The following is a 22704-nucleotide window of genomic DNA, read 5'->3' as shown; positions in this document are numbered from 1 at the left end:
GGAATAATGCATTTTTTTTTACATTATTTTAGCTTTGTGTCTGTTAACCCATTATAACACCATGTAAAATGCTGGATTCTTTTTTATTTTCAACAAAAAGGGTGGTTTAGGATTTTTGAAAGTTACAGTGCTAATAGCATGTGTTACTTGGAGGCAGGCACAGAACGTGCGTTCACTTCTTCCAAATCAAAAACATCTGTTTGGCTGAACGTAGCCCTTGCTAATTACTCTGTGGTATATTACAGCACATATATGCTAGTCTTGATCCTTGGACTTATCATTTGTAATTATGCATTACATTATATGAACTGAGTGTGATTATGCATATCTGTTATATATAGCTGTAGGTTTATGGAAGATTATTGTGAACTTTAGAGTTTTAGAGTTATGTAACCACTTATTTATTTTAAAGGTGCAGACTGGGCAGCCACTTTTTATGTGCAATTTACTTCTAGTACTACCTCTGTGATATATTTATTTGTTGACTTCTGCACCAAGATAGACTGTGCTATATTTGCTGACTTACTCATGTAATGCCCACACTATATTTAAAGAATTAATAAACTTTTTTTTTTTAAATCTCTAAAATTACTTTTTACAGCCCCTAGAATAACAATCCTTTTTGCCTGCATTCAGATTTATTTTGTTTCTCTATTACAGCCAGTTCAACTTCAGCTCTTTTTGTTACTTCCTTTTCTAGTTTTCTAGTTCCACCCCCTTTTGGTTTCTGAGCATTCCTCTCTCTGACTATGATAACCTTAATGAGGTGCCTACTGGCCATACCTGATTGGTTCAGAGGCAGCAAGCATTCCCAGTAGGAACCTTTTTGAGGTCTTCATAGTCAGAGAGAGAACAAGTGCTCAAAAAGCAAAAGCGGGTGGAGCTTCAAATTAGACAAGGAAGTCAGTAAAAGAGCTGCAGTTCAGCTGCTTGTAAAAGAGAAACAAAATAAATCTGCATGCAGGGAGAAAAGTATGTTTTTCTCTAGGCTGTTTAGAATAATGTTAGGGGATTTCAAAATAAAAGGCTTACATACCCTTTAAAGGGTCCAACCTTTGTAGCCAATGAGCCACATTCAAACGTAAAAAAAATTTGAGAGCAACACAAGCATGTAAAAAGTTCCTGGGTGCCAAATATGGGCTGTGATTGGCTATTGGTAGCACCTGCATCAACTGGCAGCCTACAGGAGGCACTGTGTGGCAGTAGAGACTAGCTTTGAGACCACTGGGAGCAACACGTAATGGGTCAGTGAGCAAACACTCGTTTGGGAGTTGTAACACCACACTATTTTTGTGTGCTATGACAAATGCAGATATCTGCTTTCTTTACCTTGTTTATACAGTTTCTGCTCCCTGACTTCTCTAAGGTTGCTGGCCTCCTTAGGGTCCCTAGCTTGATATTTAAGCCTTATGATTTGGATTCCCAGCCAGGAGCGAAGGTTATCTGTGGCGTGCTGCTGACTGAGGCAAATTTCTTAACTTTCCTCATTGCTGGAGCACCCCTGCTCCGAGCACATCCTCTCTAGTACTAGCTGTAGACCAAAGGAAATAAGCCAAGTGCTTCTTTCTAATATATAACTTATGAACAGGAACTTGTCAAAAGATGCCTGGGCCCATAAAGGGAAACCTCCTTCTAACATAGGTAAATAGGTAACACACTCAGGGCTTTCCTAGCAGTAGGAGGAATTGACCCTTTGGGCCTCTACACTAATCATTTTAAAAGCCATAAACATTTTGAAAAAGACCAAAAATCCATCTATAACTTACTAAAAGTTAATTGAAAGCCTTTCGGTTTAGTGGGTGAACTGCATTAATTAGCCTTGTACTTAACACCTGCTGGTGGTCTAGAATCCTTTGGCTTTCCTGCCTTGCACATCCTGAATAACATGGGAGGTATATATTTGCCAGTAGTGATGTGTAGGCTGGCCTGAAACACATGGGACAGGCAGGTCGGGCTTGGGCCAACATCCACACAGCTTTTGGGGGTTGCAGGCAGGTTTAGGCTGAACTTTTACTATGCCCCACTTCTGCCTCAACATTTTGCTATTTATAGATCCTTGCATGCATGTCCTGCCCCTTTTGTGATGTCAGAGAGGGGCAGGTTGGGCAAGGGTCTATAAATAATGAGACGTGCCAGGTTAGAGTCGGGTGCGGATGGGACACAGACTGGTTAAAGTCAGGTGCAGGTCGATTTTTTATTGTCCCGCACATCACTACTTGCCACAGTACACATATGAGTCAGTGTAAAAATTGTCATTGTCACCTTGACAGGGTCCTGTACCTCAGATGGGGTTAGTGCTAGGTATAAGGAAAGTGCTGGGGAGACTGTAGCGTTGTGGCCAAGGATTAAACTGCATAACACTTTCACTGAAGGTAGAATAAATAAATAGAAAAAAAGGGAAATACTTTCTCATTTAAACCCCACACACAAAAATGTAATCAGTGAACAGCCTCTTTGAAATCTTTCGATACCTGCCACACTGGTTGTTCAGAGGTTAATAGTAAGGCTGCAACATCCCCTTAATCACTTAGATTTCCTTCTCCTCCTGTAACCCACTCGGCCCCCTCCCTCAGGAATTTGCTTTGGCTGTTGGCTCCTGGGCATGCTCAGTTGTTCTAAGCTCAGATTACTAAACACGCCCCCAGTCTAGCAGCCAGTGAAGAGATGGCATTGCTGGTTCCCATAGAAACTCAGCTCTAGCTGTCTGCTTCAATTTTTTTCTCCTGAGCTCAGCTTTACCATTACAGTGCTCAAACAAAGCAGAACTTTTATCAAAGACAGTTGTGCCTTTGTGAGCCTGCATTCTTGATGAAATGTATGCTGAATAAGGGTCTGTGTGTGTGTGTGTATGCTGTTTGCAGATTTAAATGTATCTGATTATGTATCAGGGGGAAAATGGCCACCGGCTTTAGGAAAATGTGATGGTGCTAGAAAACAGAGGGGATATATGCAGTACAAATAATGCCATTTGGGTGGGGGAGATGTGCCCAACTGATATACATTGTAGGTAAATGTAGGCTTTACATGTCTTTTAGGGCTTTGGCACATGGGGAGATTAGTCGCCCGCGACAAATCCCCCTGTTCGCGGGCGACTAATCTCCCCGGAATGCCATCCCACCGGCATACGCCATCCTCTCGAGGCAACTTCCGGGCGACTAATCTCCCCGTGTGCCAGAGCCCTTAAGTATTTCTTGTAGATAAGCATTTAAAGAAAAATAAAGGGTATTAGTTAGCTACAGTACATTACAGTACAATATACTGTACCCTTATAGGTATGTACTCTCTCCAATCAGTATAATAAAACTGCCCTCAATAAAAAAGTGCCCTCATTTTATAGTCCCTAATTTATTTATTTATTTCTATATAGCCCAGTAATCCCATATATAAGTATATTAATTTTCAAAAATATGCTGTTCGCTTTAGGTGATCCTTGAAGGAAAAAGTTGTGTATGACTGGTATAAACCACTGGAGCTGAGGACACCTCTTGCTTTGTGTATGAAAGGTTGGAAAACTTCACCCACATCATAGTGCAGGAATGATTAAATCAACAAGTGCTCATAACATACAAATACTTTGAGTGTGTATGTGTGGTTGATGAAGCCTAAAATCTGGCACCACTGGATTTCCTGGGGATATAAAGCTGGTAACCTCCAGGACTGATCCTATTGTGAGGTCTTGGCTAACATTCCAGACAGTATGCAGTGGTTGCTTCTGGCTGTTCTCCCATAAGGCAGCCTTGTTTATGAAATAGATATTCCCATCTGCAGTAAAATTGCTTATATATATTTACCATGTGATAGCCTGTAGCTATTGGAACTGCCAAGTGATGGAGATTCCAGAATAATAAAGCTATAAGGAGAAAAGGATATGGATCAGTTTCAAATATTTTCCAAGATTCCACTGTTTTTACATGGTATCATATACAAATGGCTTGTTACATAAATAGTCTGATCTCTTACAGTACAAAACTCTCAATCCTGGCATTAATCTTGGAAATGGATTTTTCGGAATCTGCTTAATTTCCTGACACTTTATACAAGACATTTGTAATTGTAAGCTCTTGGGAACAGGACTCTCTAATCTTACTTTTTTTATTCTAAATCCCCGTTTTGTTACTTAAGGGAGAAGCTCTGCACAATTTATAGACGCTATTTATATAAATTATGATAATCTTATTTTTCCTCTTAATAAATAATGAATAAAGATTGAAACTGACTTAGTTACTGGGCTAATGTATAAACCTATTTAGTGTACAGTGCTGTGGAATATGTTGGCGATTTATAAATATATGTTATTCATAATAATGTTAGAAAACAGAATCATTCAGCAATAAAGTGAGATCACCTAAGCTTCCATTTAGAGTATATAGTCTTTGAGTTAAAGGGGCGGTTTGTCTTTTAGTTAACTTTTAGTATGTTATAGAATGGCATATTTTTAGCAATTTTGCAGTTGGTCTTATTTATTTATTCTTTATCGTTTTCTACCTGTTTCCAGCTTTCAAATGGGGGTCACTGACCCCAGCAGGATACAAGTATTGATCTGTGAGGCTACAACTTTATTGTTACTTTATTACTTATCTACCTATTCGGTCCCTCTACAATACTTATTCCAGTCTCTTATTCAAACCACTGCCTGGTTACTATGGAAAATAAGAACCTAGCAACCAGATAGTTGCTGAAATATCGAACTGGGGAGCTGCTGAACAAAAAGCTAAATAACTGAAAAACCATTAAAAAAATGAGGACCAACTGCAAATTGTCTCAGAATATCATTGTCTACATCATACTAAAAGTTAATTTAAAGGTGGGCAACCCCTTTAAGTCTGTATCTTACAACATGTACCCAAAGGTAAAACAATAAAATTTAAAGCTTAGTAAGAAAACCCAAGACCCAATATGCGAGCTCCAATAATAAAGGATATTAAGCTAAGAAAATGTATTAACAAAGTCTCTCATACTTTCATTGTCAGTGCTTTTGGGCAATCTTTGGTGTACTAATCCAGAACACAAATGATAAAGATATCTATAGCATATTTAGGATTTCTCACTTTTAGTAACAGGGTATCTGTTAAAACTATCCATTTGCTCTCATGATTGAGTAGTTGCTGATGTAGAGATGGAACAAGCTTTATCTAAATAATTGATACATATGGCTCACCATGTCCATTTCAATAAATGGCGATCTTGCCTTCCATTAAAATGAAAGCGGTGACTTGCTGGGCTGCATTGCTCTATTTGTACATTACTATCTCAATGTGCTCTTTAAATACTATGGCATACATAGCTCCAGCTACACACCTATGCCTTAGTGCTAACTATTGTGGTTAAGGCTTAAGGGAACCCTGTACTGTACAGCAGTCGTGCTAACCACTGCGCCACCATGCTGCCCAGGAGTATTAAATGTTAAATTGAAATCCATCAATTAGTGCTACAAGAAAACTCAAATGAAGACATTGCCCTGGAAAGTACTCAACCCATAGACATACAGATTGATAACCGCTGCACCTTTCCAAATGTACTCCTAGCTTTTAGCATGGTTATCCTTTTATCCAGACATTGCTTATGTCAGTATAGCCACCCAGAAGTGGAATTACTAGCCATCTCAACAAACACAGAAAAGGTTGAATTTCTGGGCAGGGGTGTGAAAAGAATAAGGGGATTCTTACTGCACCTGGCCATTATGTGCAGATGTGACTAATAAAGCGGCACATCCAATATCATAAAGGTTATTTAACAATAAAAAGTTTAAAAAGTCTGCCCACTTTCTTACTGGGTTTTACAATTACTAGTTGATATTTTACACATATGTGCATAAATGAATGACTAAACATAGTAGCCACTTCTTTTTCAGTCTATGTTATGGAAAATGTATAAGGTCATAAGCGGGCACAGGGCTTATTAGGGGGCCCAACTGTTAGTGTCAGGCAATGGCTGCGCAGCTTACAGGATGCAGCTCTGGGCCTACTTCTTTCAGATGGGGACACAATTAAACAAATGTATTAGAATCAATTCAATCTCTTAGAAAATTCTATTTCCTTCATTAAATGAATGAAAATGCTTATTTAACATTCTTTAACTTCATGACATGGCAATGTTAGAGCCTTAAACACAATAATAAGTTAAAACACAAAGCTCAAACATAAAGAACATACAATCTTTCTGTTTGTTGATCAACCTAATCTTTGTAGAAAATGAATTAACAAACCCAATAGATATAAGACTTAAACCCAAAAGTTCCTCTGTCATAGGCACCTGTTCTCTTCTGCCCATGGGTCTCTGCAGACTCCCACCTTCCTTTTAGGAAATCATTGTGCAACATACTGGAATGGATGCTGTGAGAACTCAAAACGGGACATTTATCTCCGCACTTCAGTGTGCAAAGTGCAAAATTCCTATGCAATTGCCATGTTTTGTACCCACAATGCAGCGTTTTCCCCCATGATTCCACTGTATTTGCAGTTGCTAGGGGGAAATGTGCCTGATGCATTAAAATTGCACCTGTACTTTAACACAAGTCCAGTTGGCATTATTTCCAGAGTTCATTATCAGTGATGTGGGTTCCCACATTGGCCTGCAACTATAGCTGCATCTGTGCTCAGTATGGAACAGGAGGCAGGCAGCGGCACTGAGCGCAACTATACAGGAGTGCAAAAAGCACATATTGACGCAGCTCAACTAGTGTGGGGAAATTTGTGGGCGAATGTACCCTAAATGCTAAGCCTGGAAATCTGTTGCATTTGGAAGTGCAATCTTATCTTTTTGAGACATTATGAAAACAGGCATGCCATTCAAAAATCAAAGTTGTTATAACGAACTCCATTTTCTGGTTACACCTTAAATCATTTCTATTTTAAACAGTGGCATCTGTTATAAGTTTATTTAAAAATCTCAGCTGTCAATCATATATTGCTCTCCTTGCCTCTATACTACTAGCATAGGAATCACTACCCATAATGCTCTTGCTTTTCATTCACATTCCCCTCCCTCTTTACTGTTTAGCTTGCCTTGATGATAACCTCTGAAATATAGTGTCTGCTTGCTGTGATCGTGAGTTGTGAAAGAATGAAGAAATCAAGGTGAAATAAAGTTTATTTTGCTTAATTAAAGGGGTGGTTCGCATTTAAAGGAGAAGGAAAGGCTAAAATGTTAGGCACCCCCAAGTGACTTGAATCACTTACCTTTTACCCCGGGCTGGTGCCCCTGTACGGAGAGAACAGCACCAGCCTGGGGTACCTGCAGCGATGCGCTTCCTTCTTCCTTCTCGCTTGCGTGCGCATGCGCAGTAGAGTGAAAAGCCGAACTTAAACATTAAAGTCGGCTTTTCACTCTACTGCGCATGCGCCGGCCGACGGATTTCACTGGCAGAAGAGAAAGGAAGGAGGAAGCGCTCCAGGTACCCCGGGCTGGTGCTTTTTTCTCCTAACAGGGGCACCCCCAAGTGACTTAGCCTTTCCTTCCCCTTTAAGTATGTTATATAATGGCCAATTCTAAGCAACTTGGTCTTCATTATTTATTTTGCATGATTTTTTTTAATTATTTGCCTTCTTCATTTTACTCTTTCCAGCTAACCCTAGCAGCCAAAAAACTTTTTCTCTGTCAGGTTACAGTTTTATTGTTATAACTTTTTATAACTTATTTTTCAATGCAGCTTCTATACTTCCTATTCATATACCAGTCTCTCATTTAAACCACTATCTGGTTGCTAAGGTCATTTGGATCACAGCAACCAGATAACTGCTGAAACTCCAAACTGAAGAGCTGCTGAACAAAAAGTGAAATAACTAAAAAACAACAAATAATAAAATATGATCAATTGCAAATTGTCTCAAAATATTACTCTCTACATCATACTAAATGTTAACTCAAATGAAAAAACCAAAATAAAGAATTTAAAAAAAAAAAAAATGTTAACTCAAAGATGAGCAACCCCTTTAACATGATAAAGGAACATGAAAAGGATTTGGAATTATTTCATCAAGGTGACAAGTCCCCATTAAATTGATGTAATAATTTTAAAAACATAAGAACCTCAGTTCTGTAGTAGATTTCATCTTCTTCTTTACCAAAGTGGGACATTTGTGATTTGTAATGAATTTGACATGCCCGCTCCCAACCCAAACCCTGCCTGATTTTTTTATATACCAGAACTTGATCCGTCTATCTCTGACATCTACAGGGGGTAGGCAGACACAAGTATATAAATAAGCTGACAACAGATGGCCACCAGGGCATTTTGGTGCAAAGAAACTTTGCATGCAGCTGAAGAATTGGCTTTCTGAGAGCTCAACTGACATTGATTCTGATTTGCGATGAAATGCATGAACAGTTGCAGTAATTTTGCTGAACTAGACGCAATTGTGGTAGGCATAGAGCAATTGCACCAAGCTCTTCATACCCCCCTGCGCTGGCACTGAAATGGTAATTAGCTTGCTGCCCTTGCGGACGTACGTTATATGTGAAATTTACTTTGCCTAGTGATTAGACATAAATATTGCACTGGGGACATTGTGGTACCTTGCATGGCATGCAGGGGATCATTCACAGGGAGGAGACTTTTACAACTCGTCTTTACAGTATTAATATTTTATATTAAACAGACACTGTACATTTTAGGGATTGGTTCTCCTTTAGCTCCAATAAATACTCTTGTATGAAAATATGTTTTATAACATTTTCAGCTATACACATAAAGAGACTGTTTCATTATGAACATAAATATAATAGGGAATGTCACATATGCTCTTTATCAGTATTCTGGGACAAAGGAATCTTGCTTCCCCTCCCTAACAACTCCCCCCCCCCATCAGGCTTTCTATCCAAGGACTATAAAGAATGCAAGAAATAACACTTCACTGGCTTGATAATGTCTTTTCCATAAATCTTTTTATAGCTACTTCAGTACAGAGACATACAATCATGTAGTCCATAAAAAGTTTAAATTTCAAATCAAATTTCAATTTCTTCCTAACCACACCAATGGCTATTTTCAATTACACACACATGGAATACAGGAAAGTAGCCAAAAAATGAAGAGAGGTGGTCATGGAAAGGGATGGTGGAATATATAGAAAGACAGAAATTTAGCAGACAGAATTTTTTAGTAACCCTATAAACGAATTTAGTTCCTAAGATAATTGCTAGCTTCTTAAAGCTGATACCTGCAACCTCCATTGGCTTTGATTTAAAGGAAAACTATACCCCCAGAATAAATACTTAACCAACAGATAGATTATATCATGTTACATGACCTATTAAAGAATCTCGCCAAACTAAAATATCAGTAAATATTGATCTTTTATATCCTTTCCCTTAATCCACCATTTAGTGACGGGCTGTGTGCTCCCTCAGAGATCACATGACCAGAAATAATGCAGCTTTTGTGTGGAAGCAAAAGACAAATCTTTGCTATTAATTGGCTGATGGGGCCTAGCATGTATGTGTGCATGTATGCGTGCCACTGAATGATGCATACTATTAGAAAAGTGTATTTTTCATGGAAAAATTTTTATTAATAGGAAACACTGTTCAGGCTGTTATATGTAAATTATTATTATAGAGAAATGCAGCGTTTACCTTTAATAACACATGCAAAGCACAATGAAAGCATAATGGCTATAATTGGGTATACACTGATCACCCTGTATCTCAGCATTTTAATTTGAAAAGAGTGGGTGAGTTCTCCAGCAGTGGAGAGGCTTTCACACTACTGCATAGTCATCTGTGACTTGCTAATAAATGGCTTTTTATGCCTTTCTTTTTTTCTCTGTTCAAGTGGCAGTAAAATCCTTCAGCTCAAATTTAACAATTAATGTTTAATTAAAACATGTTCAGAGGGAAGATTTTGTTAAGAACACAGAATTAAACAAGCAGGGTTTTCATGTTGCTAAAACACATGCAGCAATCATTAATGTTTGCACTAATTGTACCAATTCAGACAGCTAAATAGCTCTAATTGAAATTGCCTCTGTAGAGCAAAATATTACGGAAAACAAAAACGGTAACCCAAGCCAGAAGATTATTGGAACAGTCCACTGGCAAGCAGAATTAAATAGATTACTGCAAAAAAAATATGTCTCATTAAATGGTGCCTTGGATTCTGGCAAGGGTCACATACATGCAGAGGCACAGTACGAGGGATCTTGGCCGCCTCAATAAAAATCAATCCAATATACCCTCACCACCCTCTGTCCAGTGTTAACTTGTTTCCTTTATGCAAGAAGCAGTGGCTGTGGCCAGGCCAAAGTATGTCTTGAGAAGTTTACCACCATCTGTGATGCCCATGGGTTGAATTGAGACAATAAACTATTAAAAATGGCAACGAAAGATATGCAGCCCTCCTATAAACAGTTCACCAATGCACCTTATGAACAGCTGGCATTAAAGGGCCTATAAACCTAAAGGGCAAGTGGATGCAAAACACAATGTATAATTCACATTTTTGTATGTAAAATTTTTTGTATGTAATTCACATTTTTGAATGTACTGAACTGATGTTCCTCAGTTTGTGAATGAAGATTTCTTAGGCAAGTATAGGGCAACACTGTACTGTTCTTTAATGCCTATTTAACCAGGTAAAAATTACTGGAAGGTTAATGTGTGTAACTTAGGTGTGTTTTGGGCATTCAGAAGGGTTGCATGATGTTATACTGAACTGGAAATAATTGACCACCCTACCCCTTACATCAGGGATCTCCAGCATTTTTTTTACTTGTGAGCCACACAGAGATGTAAGAAGTGTTAGTGAGCCACACAAACATTAACAATTTTTTGGGGGATGCCAAATATGGGCTGTGGTTGGCTATTTGGTAGCCCCATGTGGAATGATAGCCTGCAGGAGTCTCTGCTTGGAGTAAAACTGTGTCTCTGTGCTTCCAAAAAGGCAGACATTTAAAAATAGGCACTTACTATGAGGTCGCTAGGAGCAACATCAAAGGGGTTGGTGAGTTACATGTTGCTCTCGAGCCACTGGTTAAGGATCACTGCCTTACATTGTTCTGTTGGAGACACCAGGGTAATGTAAACAGCTATCTTGGGTAGTGATGCAACCCAGGGCAATGCAGACCTTGTAGAACTTAATTATTTTTATAAAGCAGTGCTGTCCACATGGAACATGAGGAACTCTGAGCAATCAGCCCTGGCAGTACCATCTTTAAAGACTTATGTGGGAATATGTAATAATACCCCATAAGGGAAATATAGAAGAACTCACATTGAAAACCCCCCATACAGATATCTGATAAAAAAAAAAATAAATATATTAGGGACAATGAACTGATATAGATGTTAAACAGTACCAGTGAAAGTACCTATAGCAACCAACTTAGAGAAGATCAAAACTAATTTTTGATTGGTCGTATTTACTGGACTGGTGCACTATAGCACCTATATTTTTAGATTATGGTGATTATATATCCATTGTACATTGCAGAGAAATGCTTACAAATTTCCCATGCACAAAATGTAAAATAAAGAACTATTGTTCTGCATTCCAGCCTTGTAGTTTTCTGTTTTTAAATCATTTCTGAAACTAGCAATAAGCAGGTCAAATGACTGCCATATTTCATGTTCTGTGCCATCTGTAAGTGCTTCCCACTTAATGCACTGGCAGCACTGATAAATCTGTGGTTTGGGGCAATAGGAATTCAAGGACTAATCACTTTGTGGTCCAGCTCTGCAATTGTGGGGAATATTTAAGTTAGCATGTTATAAAAAAAAAGCCTCAGAAGACTTTTTTTAATGCTCACATGCATTCATATTAAATAGCATAAATCCTGGCTGTCATTTTAAAAACATAGCTTAATTTCTTTTATTTTTTAAAAAAATGGTAAGTGAAATTCCTTTAATAATCTGGTTTCCATAACCAAATTCTCTGCAGCAAGTATATTTATGTATAAATAAAGCCTAGGCCTCCGGGAAAGCATCTGTGGCCAATTTGTACATAGCAGCCAAACATCCCGGATGCACTGCATACTACCACAGTCTCTCAGCTGGCAGGGTGAGAGCAGCAAATCTAGCCACGGTGCTTGATGTGCCCTCATACCAAGTCTAGCTCTGACCATAGAGGGTGCAGGAACACAGTCAGCATATCTGAGAATCACAGCTCAGCACTATATAAAACCACGGCTAGCAGGGCAAGAGATTTTTTTAACCTTACTATGGCCTGAACTGAGTTTGTTCATAGAAGGCTCATTTTAGGACATGGCAAAGAAACATCACCCATACCCCAAAGCACTGGAAGGAGCACTATGGCCATATAAAACCCTTGGAAAAATAATACTGTATTTATTTGTTTTCTTTATTATTATCATTTTTATCTGGGGTAGCTGCAATACAATTAATAGCATCCTACAGACTACAGAGCTTTATCAAGGAATTATATAAATTATATTTCTACTACATGTAGGGGGCTGCTTGGACATCCCTATTTGTATACAAAGCAGCAAAGTTTGAAAAATGGTCAAAGTTAACAGATTTTGCCATTTGTTTCTGTTTCACCTCTATACTACCATTACTGGTAGTATAACTGGTAGTTAACTAACAGTGGCCTCTAAAAATCTCACCTAACTGTAATATATATCAATAAATATTGCCCTTTTACATTTTTTCCCTTGAGCCACCATTTTGTGAGTGTCTGTGTGTTCTCTCAGAGATTACCTGACAGGAAATAATGCAGCTCTAACTGTAACAGGAAGAAGTGTGGGAGAAAGAGACAGAGCTCTGTCCATTAACTGGCTGATTGGACTGGCCTAGCACGTGTGTGTGCCTTGGCTTGTTTGTGTGCACTGTGAATTGTATGATCCCAGGGGGTGCCCCTCAATTGTCTATTTAGATTTATCCAATGGCACATACTGCTAAAAAAGTATATGCAACCCCTATTTGGCTATAAAATAGTCAAACCCAGGCTAGTGTGGTTTAGAGCATGGGGTACATGCGACTCTCTTAGACAGGATGGGCCTTCACTATATGGAAGAGACCTGCGGAGCAAGGGTGTAGTGCAACTACAACTCACTGTAGCTATGTGCAGTGCAATTTAGCAAAAATGGACGCCAGAAGGTTCTTGCAGTTGAACTATAGTACAGTTTATGGATATGCAGGGTTATACTCACACAGATGGTACAGATATTAAATGATAGTACACTCTGAGGACAACAAGAGAGGACGCACACTGATTTATCCCACCTCTTTTGGGAGTCTGGGCAGGGTAAATGCACTTTGTCAGCTTGTCACCCCTTTCAAAGCAGTCAGGATAGATACCTCTTAGTCCTCAGGTTGATAACCCCTAGCTTGAGAGTCCTACAGCCGACTGGAACAGGGTTGAGATACTGCCTGTCTCCTATGTCTTAAACCGTGGCCCTATGCTGAGGCAACAGTGCCTTTATGGAAGGGTACTTCCTTTCCTACTTTCCTTGGTGGAGCTGAGCTGCTCTTGCTTCCTTGCCTCTCTGTCGCACTCTCCTAGAGAGTGTTTTTACACTATCTGAAGTGCTCTTACACTATTAAACTATCTAACTGGTCCTCTTCCATGGGGTCCCTGTCCCTGATTTCTCTAGAGTATAGGATGGGTACTCTAGGGCAATAAGGCTTTACTGGGGCCTATTCTGATCCCAGGCTCAGTGGACCTTCACCTGAGACATAGAGGCAGCCAAAAAGGAAGCCACACCTCACTGCTAAACACTATATTGGAGTGCAGGGGATTTGATCAACCAAATAAACCAATAAGGTATAAGTAAAGGGATGAACTAGATACATGGGTCTTTGCCCAGTAACAGCAGAAATAAGAAAGTAGTAGGGTTTAAAGCCAGGGCAGATTAACCCTATGGGTCCCTATATATATTTTTATGAAAACAGTTTACTTACATAAAGCAGGGTTTTACATTGGAAATGCAATATATGTTTATAGAGACCTACATTGTTTGGAGGTATAGTTTTCCTTTAACGCAGTTATTGCTTTGCCACGTTAACTTCACTCTAGTTCTAAAGGAACAGCTAAACGCCATTATTTGCTATGGGGGGATGAAGCACTTTCTTTTGTAAAGGGAGAGAAGAAGTTATCAGTATTTAACTGCCCGGCAATAATCTGTTTGGTTACAGTTGTTGAAATGCCATTGGAATAATGGGACTTCTGTAATGTTTTATGATTTTCATTAACTATGCAATAACAAACAACAACAGCAAATGGCAATGTGTGTAGTAATAATATTGCTATTTTGCAAATACATGGTGCAGTAGCTGCTATATTATTATACAGTATCATATTATATTTTATTATATTATAAGGCTCAGACTGCATAAAACTGGAGTCATAAATCGACCATGTTACAGAGCAAAAAAACCATAAAAATAACCTCATTCCACATTTGCAAATGAGGCACAAAAATAGATGCCTCACATGTTTTTATTCCTTACTTTCTACAGGGGAAAACCCAGTGACAAAGGAAGGGTTAGAACAAGGTAACATACTCAAAGGGAACTATCACAGGCAAATAAATAACCCTCCATGTGACTTGGCTAGCTGGATAAAGCAATAGACGCTTCATATGGTTTAAGCACAGTACATAAAACTCTGTTATATTGTAGAGATTGAATCTTAGTAATACTTAGAGAGCTTGGCTTTGGAATTAGATTTTTTTTCATAGCTTCATACTCTACTGACCCTGACCTCATCAAACTAACACCTGCAAAGCAAAGACGGAGAGTTTCTGGTTACCAGACACATGGAAAAAAGGTTAGCCTTAACATCTGCTAAAAGAACCCACACAAAAGTCTTCTTATCCCCCCCTCCCCAAACCCTTGCACTTATTTTCTGATGTCCAGCAAATCTTGCCTCTATACCATAAATAACTCACCAATCATTTTAATTGCTTTCATATTTGTTACTCTCAAGTCTTAACCTTTACTCCCTGGAGACCACTTTTGAGGCACGTTTTGCACACAGTGTGAGACCAAAAGCCTGGACTTTATACAGCTGGGCCAGGTGTTTAAAGTTGTAATAAAACCTTACAGAAGGTTTCTGCACTGCCAGTGCCACTAACAGCATAAAGGCCTTCTGGATGTTGCTAATTCCTTACCATTGCATCCATGATTTGTATCAAAGAGAAGTACAGGTGGCAAATGATTACAAATTTGTTGAACCCCGATAGGGCTTTTTAAAAAAGTGCTCCCCTTTTTTTCAAATGCCTTACTTCTGTGCCCAGGAGGATAAACAGTCTAAACATAGTTCAAAGGCAATGTACCTGTTTACTGCTCAACACATTTACCTCTCATTTGGGATACCAGCTGAAATCATTTTTATTTAAAAGGTATAGATGGAGTCACAGCCAAGGAAATAAATAACATATAATTATGTTCTGTACTGTACAGAGTCCACTTCTGTACTGGGTCCACTTTTGTTTAACTTGGTCATAAATGACTTAGGGGGGGCGGTATTATAAGTAATGTATCGGTGTTTGCAGATGACACAAAACTCTGCAGACCAGTCAATTCTATCCAGGATGTGGCATCCTTGCAGCAGGATCTTGACCAACTGGCAATCTAGAAGGCTAAGTAGCAGATGAGATTTAATGTGGATAAATGTAAGGTCATGCACCTGGGATGTAAAAATATGCAAGCCCCGTATACCCTTAATGGGGCTGCACTAGGCAAATCCATAATGGATAATAAACTTGGCTGTAGCAAGCAATGCCAGGCAGCAGCTGCAAGGGCAAAAAAGGTTTTGAGCTGTATTAAAAGGGGCATAGATTCACGGGAGGAGGGTGTTATTCTTCCCCTTTATAGAGTGCTGGTAAGGCCCCATCTAGAATATGCTGTTCAATTTGGTCTCCAGTGCTCAAATGGGACATTATTGAATTAGAGAGGGTCCAGATAAGGGCAACTAAGCTGGTAAAGGGTATGGAAAGTCTCAGTTATGAAGAAAGACTGGCCAAGTTGGGTCTGTTTACCTTGGAGACTATGTATAAATATATAAGATGATCATATAATAACCTCTCTAATGCTTTATTTACCAGTAGGTCTTTCCAACGGACATGAGGGCACCCACTCCGTTTAGAAGAAGGGAGGTTCTGTTTACTGTTTACTGTGAGAGCTGTGAAGTTGTGGAATTCCCTCCCCTGATACATTATATAGCTTTAAGAAGGGGTTGGATGGCTTTTTAGCAAGTGAGGGAATACAGGGGTATGGTAGATAGCTCTTAGTACAAGTTGATCCAGGGACTGGTCCGATTGCCGTCTTGGAGTCAGGAAGGAATTTTTTCCCCTCTGCGGCAAATTAGAGAGGCTTCAGATGGGGTCTTTTGCCTTCCTCTGGATCAACTAGCAGTTAGGCAGGTTATATATAGGCATTATGGTTGAACGTGATGGAAGTCTTTTTTTAACCTAACTTACTATGTTACTATAATTATTCAGTAATCTAATATAATAATTGAGAAAAGAACTGTATAAAACCAAAACCCTAGGGCCATAATACTGTACATTTTATTATCTTTGAATTCTCTTTTTTTCACTCATGGCTGTGAGTGCATCTTTTCCCCTTCCCTTCAGTCATGTTATTAGTATATCTGGATTGGCACATGCACAGTGCTGGCAATGGAATAAGGCTTCCCAAATTACTATGCTGCTTCAGCACCCATTTGGTATTAATCATCTCTGTCATGGTAAGTAAAGAATGGGCCTAAAGAATGTTGTACCTGGGAAGCAGTGCTGTAGCCCTGTGCCTCAGTTGTACCAATCTGAGTCATAACTGTCCTAGAAATTAAGATTGAAAGGGTTATACACCAGTTCAGTAACAGGATGCTAACTGCACAATCTTTGACTACTGTTAAGTTACTGTTTCTTAGATTTGAGAAATTAAATAACAAATAAAGAATGTAATGCTGATAAGATGGACACCTCCCCCCCCCCCAGCTCCCCCCTTTACCTTCTTTCCTGTCTATCATCTTCCTCTTGGTTTCTACTTCCTTTTTTTTGTCCTTGTTGTGTTTTTCTGATATGTTAATATTAAATGCAAAATAAAAACTTTTAAAAAATAATAACAAAAAAAAAAAGCAGATTTTGTTATACCCTTTGGGTAAAAATGAAACTTGAATATTTTGAATATGCGATTTGCTAAAGGCTACAATCCTAAAATCCGTCCAACTAAATGAATGCTCCAATAAAATTTGCTCACAAATTAAGTTTCAAATGAATAAATGTCCCTTGTGTGTTGTTTTAAATTGGGTTTGAAGGGAGAAATCAATGTGCAGAGTTAGACCAATTCTCTGCTAAATGACTTTAATCAGACATCTGGCAATGTGATTTATGGTAAACTTACGCTACATGATTTCCATGTATATATTTTTTTCTACAAAAATGGATAAATGCATAATGTACAGTAATGGCTATAATTGTAAGGGAAAACAACTTGAGGAATTTTATAAGTGATTGCATTCAGTTTATCTCCGGAGAACATTCCATCTAGATTAGTGGGAAATAATTCATAAATGCAGGGCAATCACATTGCCTCAAAGTTACTGCTGATATTATACATATAAAAGATATAAACCCTGACCACTATCCAGAATCTGATCAAACTGATTTGTACAGTGCTAGGTCCAAATAAAAACACTGCTAAAGGCAGAATCTCTATGCAATTGTTTGGAAAAGTTGTGGCTGAGTTATGGCCAAGCATTTGACCAAGATATAACATATGTACCTTTAGGGAATATGATAAGATTTGCCTGCTTTGGATGCAGTGTCGGACCCAGGGTCCCACCAGAAAACCCTAAACCATGAGCCCACACTCCAAAATATTTTTCCTCCTTTCCTCACTCAACATCTTTATTCTCCTATTATTTTTAATTACATGCTAGGATCTATCCTTCCATTTATTTTTCCTCTGTGTTCCCATTCAGAAATATGAAATGACCGTGAAGTAAGGAAGTAGGCCAAATGGTTTGGAGCAGGAGGGCCCACTGACACCTGGGCCCACCGGGAGTTTTTCTGGTATCCTGGTGGGCTAGTCCAACACTGTTTGGATATTTTTATAACATAAATTTAAACTTTTTTTTTTTATCTTTAGTAGACATAAAGGAAAATTTTTCTTTCCACGTCTCATTTGTGAGAAATGCCACAGAAGATTTCTCAAAATGTTTACATTCTTGGACATTAATCATTTGTTTTTTCATTCCTCTGAGTTTGGAAAAGCCCAATATATTTTGTGTTTTGCACAAGGTTCCTATAGACTTTAATAGAAACCCAACTCCAGAATTCTTGATGACTCTTAAGAGCTAATTGAGTAAATGGAGTGATATAAAGATTTGCATTCAAAGAACATTTATATGTCTATTGGTTTGAATAGATTTTGACTTGTTTGAGCTATTTATAAAAACAGTGGCATGAGGATGAGAGAAAAATGTATAAATACCTTAAAATCTAGATCTTAGGGACATTACTGCTTTTTTCCATTTAACTAATTTGTCTTGACCTTTATCATAGTTTGTCCCCATAGTGTTTTTAGTGTATCTTTCCTCAATAAAGCCCCATATTATTTATATATATATATATTTATATATTTTTTATATATATTATATATTTATTTGTGCATTGGAGATATAGTCTCCACAGAGAAGAATATGGTATGTTATCTCTTGCATTCCCCCAAGCCACTGCATGGGAACACAATTAAAATCATCTTGTTTCAACCTCTGCATGTCAAAGTAAGTCTTCTGTTAGATATATTATTATTGAAACTCCATAACCGTTTTCACAATTTTAAACCAGATGTATCACACATTATAGGGGTAATTTACAAATGCTAATAAGGGGTGAAAATGTATGCCACTTCCAACTGTAGTTATTTGGAGCTGCAAGCTGTGCTCTAGTAGTGCAAGGCGCAGAGCACTGCACTGTCAGACACAAATGAACCCTATACAAAATGACCCCAGGCTCCCCAGAGTTTTGTGGCCCCTAGCATTCCTTAATGAAGCACAAGTCAGGGGAATTGCTTAGGCCAAACTGGTCTGGTTTGATGTAAAATTGATTCCAATAATAATTTTAGTCAAAGCTTTTTACCTAGGCAATGTGGTCTGCAGGGATATAACAACAAATACAGTAGTTCAAGCAGCTGCCGGGAGCTCAGCAGTATACAGTACTTGAATAAGCCTTGTCAGATACATAATTTAGTATATACAGTACTATGTATAGGAAATCACATTGCCAAAGATTTAGATAATTTAGCTTAGCGTTGTTATCTTACAGCTTTAAGGACCTGGGTTCAATTCCGGCCATGGCATTTGTATAGTGTGTTTTCCACATGTTTCTGCTTACAGTTTTCTCCCAGAGTCAACAAAACATGCTGGTAGGTTAATTGGATCTTAATGAAATAGACCCTAGAGCGTGTGTTTGTGTGATTAAGGAAACATATTCCAAGCTACAGTGGGACAGGAATTACTGTGAATTATTATTCTTTATTTATATGACAACGACACAGCACTTTACACAGATTGTTTATCATTCATATTGTTGCCTGCCACAGTGGAGCTTATAATCTAAGGTACCTACCACACCAAACCCAAAACCCTAGCGTCAGCTTAACCAGACACTGGGAATACATTAGTAAAAAAAAAACTCCTTGCATACATCATCCAGTTGGGATGTTACTTAGGACCCACTGCAAGAAGCCATTGTTCTGTTACTTTGTTCCTAATAAGAAACCATTATGATGCTCCAGAATTTTGAAAAAGCATGACAGACAATCTTTTGTTACATTGTGTGTATAGTTGCAGTACAGGTATTGGACCTGTTATTCAGAATGCTTGGGACCAGGGGTTTTCCGAATCTTTCAGTGATTTGGATCTCCATACCTTAAGTCTGCAAAAATTTTTAAAACATTTAAACATTATTTAAACCTAATAGGATTGTTTTGCCTCCAATTAATTGAGTATATCTTAGTTGGGATCAAGTACCAGGTACTATTTTATTATTACAGAGAAAATCGCTTTTAAAAATTTGAATTAATTGCTCTTAATGGATCTATAGGAGATGATCTTCCTATATTTTGGAACTGTCTGGATAATAGATTTCCGAATAAAGGATCTCATACCTGTATTATGAAAGAGCTGATGTAACAGGTTACAGATTGGAATTAATACAGAAGCCAAACACAGGGAATGAGCACCAGGTTTCAGCACCTGGGTCTGCTGTATGCAGAGCTTTGTATAAAAGATGTATGCAATATATTGCACCCATACACAAAATATGCCCTGTAAATCATCTAACAGAAAAGCTTAGCGTAAACTGCAAGACATTTTTGATTTGATCCCTAAAATAATTCTCCACCAAATGAATCCACAATATATTCCCCCAATAATTCTCTAATAACAATAATAATAAATCTTTGAAATCAGCAAATAGTTCTGGGCGCTTGACAACTGCTGCAGTTCACATGAATTCTAAAGGGAAGGTTTGTGAAGAAATCCTTTTATAAATTGGTCTGCTGGATACAAGTGAGTATCAGAGGAAGGTCCAATACATTGCAGCCCACTGAAACTAACCTGTTGGCAGAAACAGGCACAGCTGGTTTTACAAGAATAAGCCTTCTGTAGTGGCAGTGGGAATTAGAAACAGTCCCTGCATTTACTGCTCTTTCAATGAAATCTGTTCAGCAGCAGATGGAGCTCTGGTACCTGTAACAGAACTCTCTTAATCCCCTTCCCCCACCGTGCTCTAAACCTACAGTACATATTCTGCGGTTTCCTATTTACTTGTCTATAAACCTGCCTTTTTTAACGGGGGAGAATTCCCAGATAACCAAAACAGCCCACTTAATAACATTTTTAATTTTTTTTGAAGAGTTTTTTTTCGGTAGCCGTTGATAGGCTTGCAGACTGATGAGGGGCACCACATTGTTGGCACGGAGCATGTAAAGGTCATGCCAACTAATTGACAGTCAGGTTATTTATTTGAATGGAAGACATTCATATTTTCACACCAATTAGCTTCAAACCAGCTGTATTGAAGGACAACTAAACCTAAGAAGGCAATCATTTCAGCATTAAAAAGGGTATAATACATGCACGCAATTATTCTCTTTATTGATGGAAGGTATACAGAAATAATATATAGTAAAGTATTTATTCTGAGGGTCTTCATACCCCAGAGGTAGTGTATAGAACAGGGGTCCCCAAGCTTTCTTACTCGTGAGCCACAGTCAAACGTAAAAAGACCCAGAGAGCAACACAAGCATCATAAAAGTTCAGGGAGGTGCCAAATATAGGCTATTGGCTATTAGGGAGCCTCTATGCACACTATCAGCTTATAAGAGGCTTTATTTGGTAGTAAATCTTGTTTTTTTTGCCACCAAGTCAGGAATTTAAAAATAACTACCTGGTTTGGGGGCACTGAGAGCAAAATCAAAGGGGCTGGTGAGCAACATCTTGGTTGGGGATTCACTGGTTGTGGATCACTGGTACAGGTATGGGACCTGTTATCCAGAATGGTCGGGACCTGGGGTTTTCCGGATAAGGGATCTTTCCGTAATTTGGATCTCCATACCTTAAGTCTACTAAAAATCATTTAAATATTGAATGTAGGATTGTTTTGCCTCCAATAAGGATGGATTATATCTTAGTTGGGACCAAGTACAAGGCACTGTTTTATTATTACAGAGAAAAAGGGAATCATTTTTAAAAATTAGAATTATTTGCTTATCATGGAGTCTATGGGAGATGGCTTTTCCGTAATTCAGAACTTTCTGGATAACAGGTTTCCGGATAAGGGATCCCATACCTGTATAGAATGTCAATATTAGGGGTCATCAATGATACAGACAGTTACCCTAAAGCCAAACAGAGATTGCTTTTACTCAAAAAGGGATAGTATAATATATAGGTGAATGTTTAGTATAATACCATCACACAACAACCCCCTTTATTAGAATCTTGCTGAAATGTTTTACACAACTGTTATTAGTAAACTTGTATTTAGAATTTGAGATTTTATGTATTTCACGGAAAAGGGTTAATTTTCTGCTTCAGCACCAAATATATATGATAAATGCTTACTGATAATGCCATATATCTTGTGAGATACATGAAGGTATATCTACAATCCCTGTCATAAAGCAAGACAGGACTGTTGTTTTTTGCCACACAGTACAATCAACAGTACCAAGAAGTACACTTTTTTGGCCATGATAAGCATTATAACCAAGCCACATACAGGTGACTGCTGAAGAATCCATGAAGGACCTCATCTGATATCACACAGAAAGCATAGAAAGTGTTAATGAACATACCCCACTGGACAGTGCCAGCACCTTCTAGAAGCAATGCATTTCCCATTCAAACAGAATGTAAAGTACTTTATATTTATTAATATAGCACCAGCAGGTCATGCAGTGCTTTCATTCATTTATAGCAAACAGGGGTCTTACAATAACTTAAAAAAAGGGTTATGAAATGAAAATAAAATGTTAGAGGACCCTGCTCACAAAAGCTTACAAACTAAAGGAAAATTAAGTTGTCCACTTTCATTGTGTCGGTCAAAATTCATTAACAGCTCACAAGAGCTACATAGCATATGTCCATAAAGTGTGTTTCTGTATGGCACCACAAATGTACACAGTGCTTTAGAAGCCTTAAACACAAACAGGGGAATAATGTGTAACAGTACTTAGAGTTTCAGTACACAGTTGGAATGAATTACCTGCGTAAAATAACTTACTTATCTATGA

This window comes from Xenopus tropicalis, chromosome 8 (genome assembly GCF_000004195.4).
Source record: "Xenopus tropicalis strain Nigerian chromosome 8, UCB_Xtro_10.0, whole genome shotgun sequence".
Lineage (NCBI taxonomy): Eukaryota > Metazoa > Chordata > Amphibia > Anura > Pipidae > Xenopus > Xenopus tropicalis.
This window is presented reverse-complemented; position numbering follows the sequence as displayed.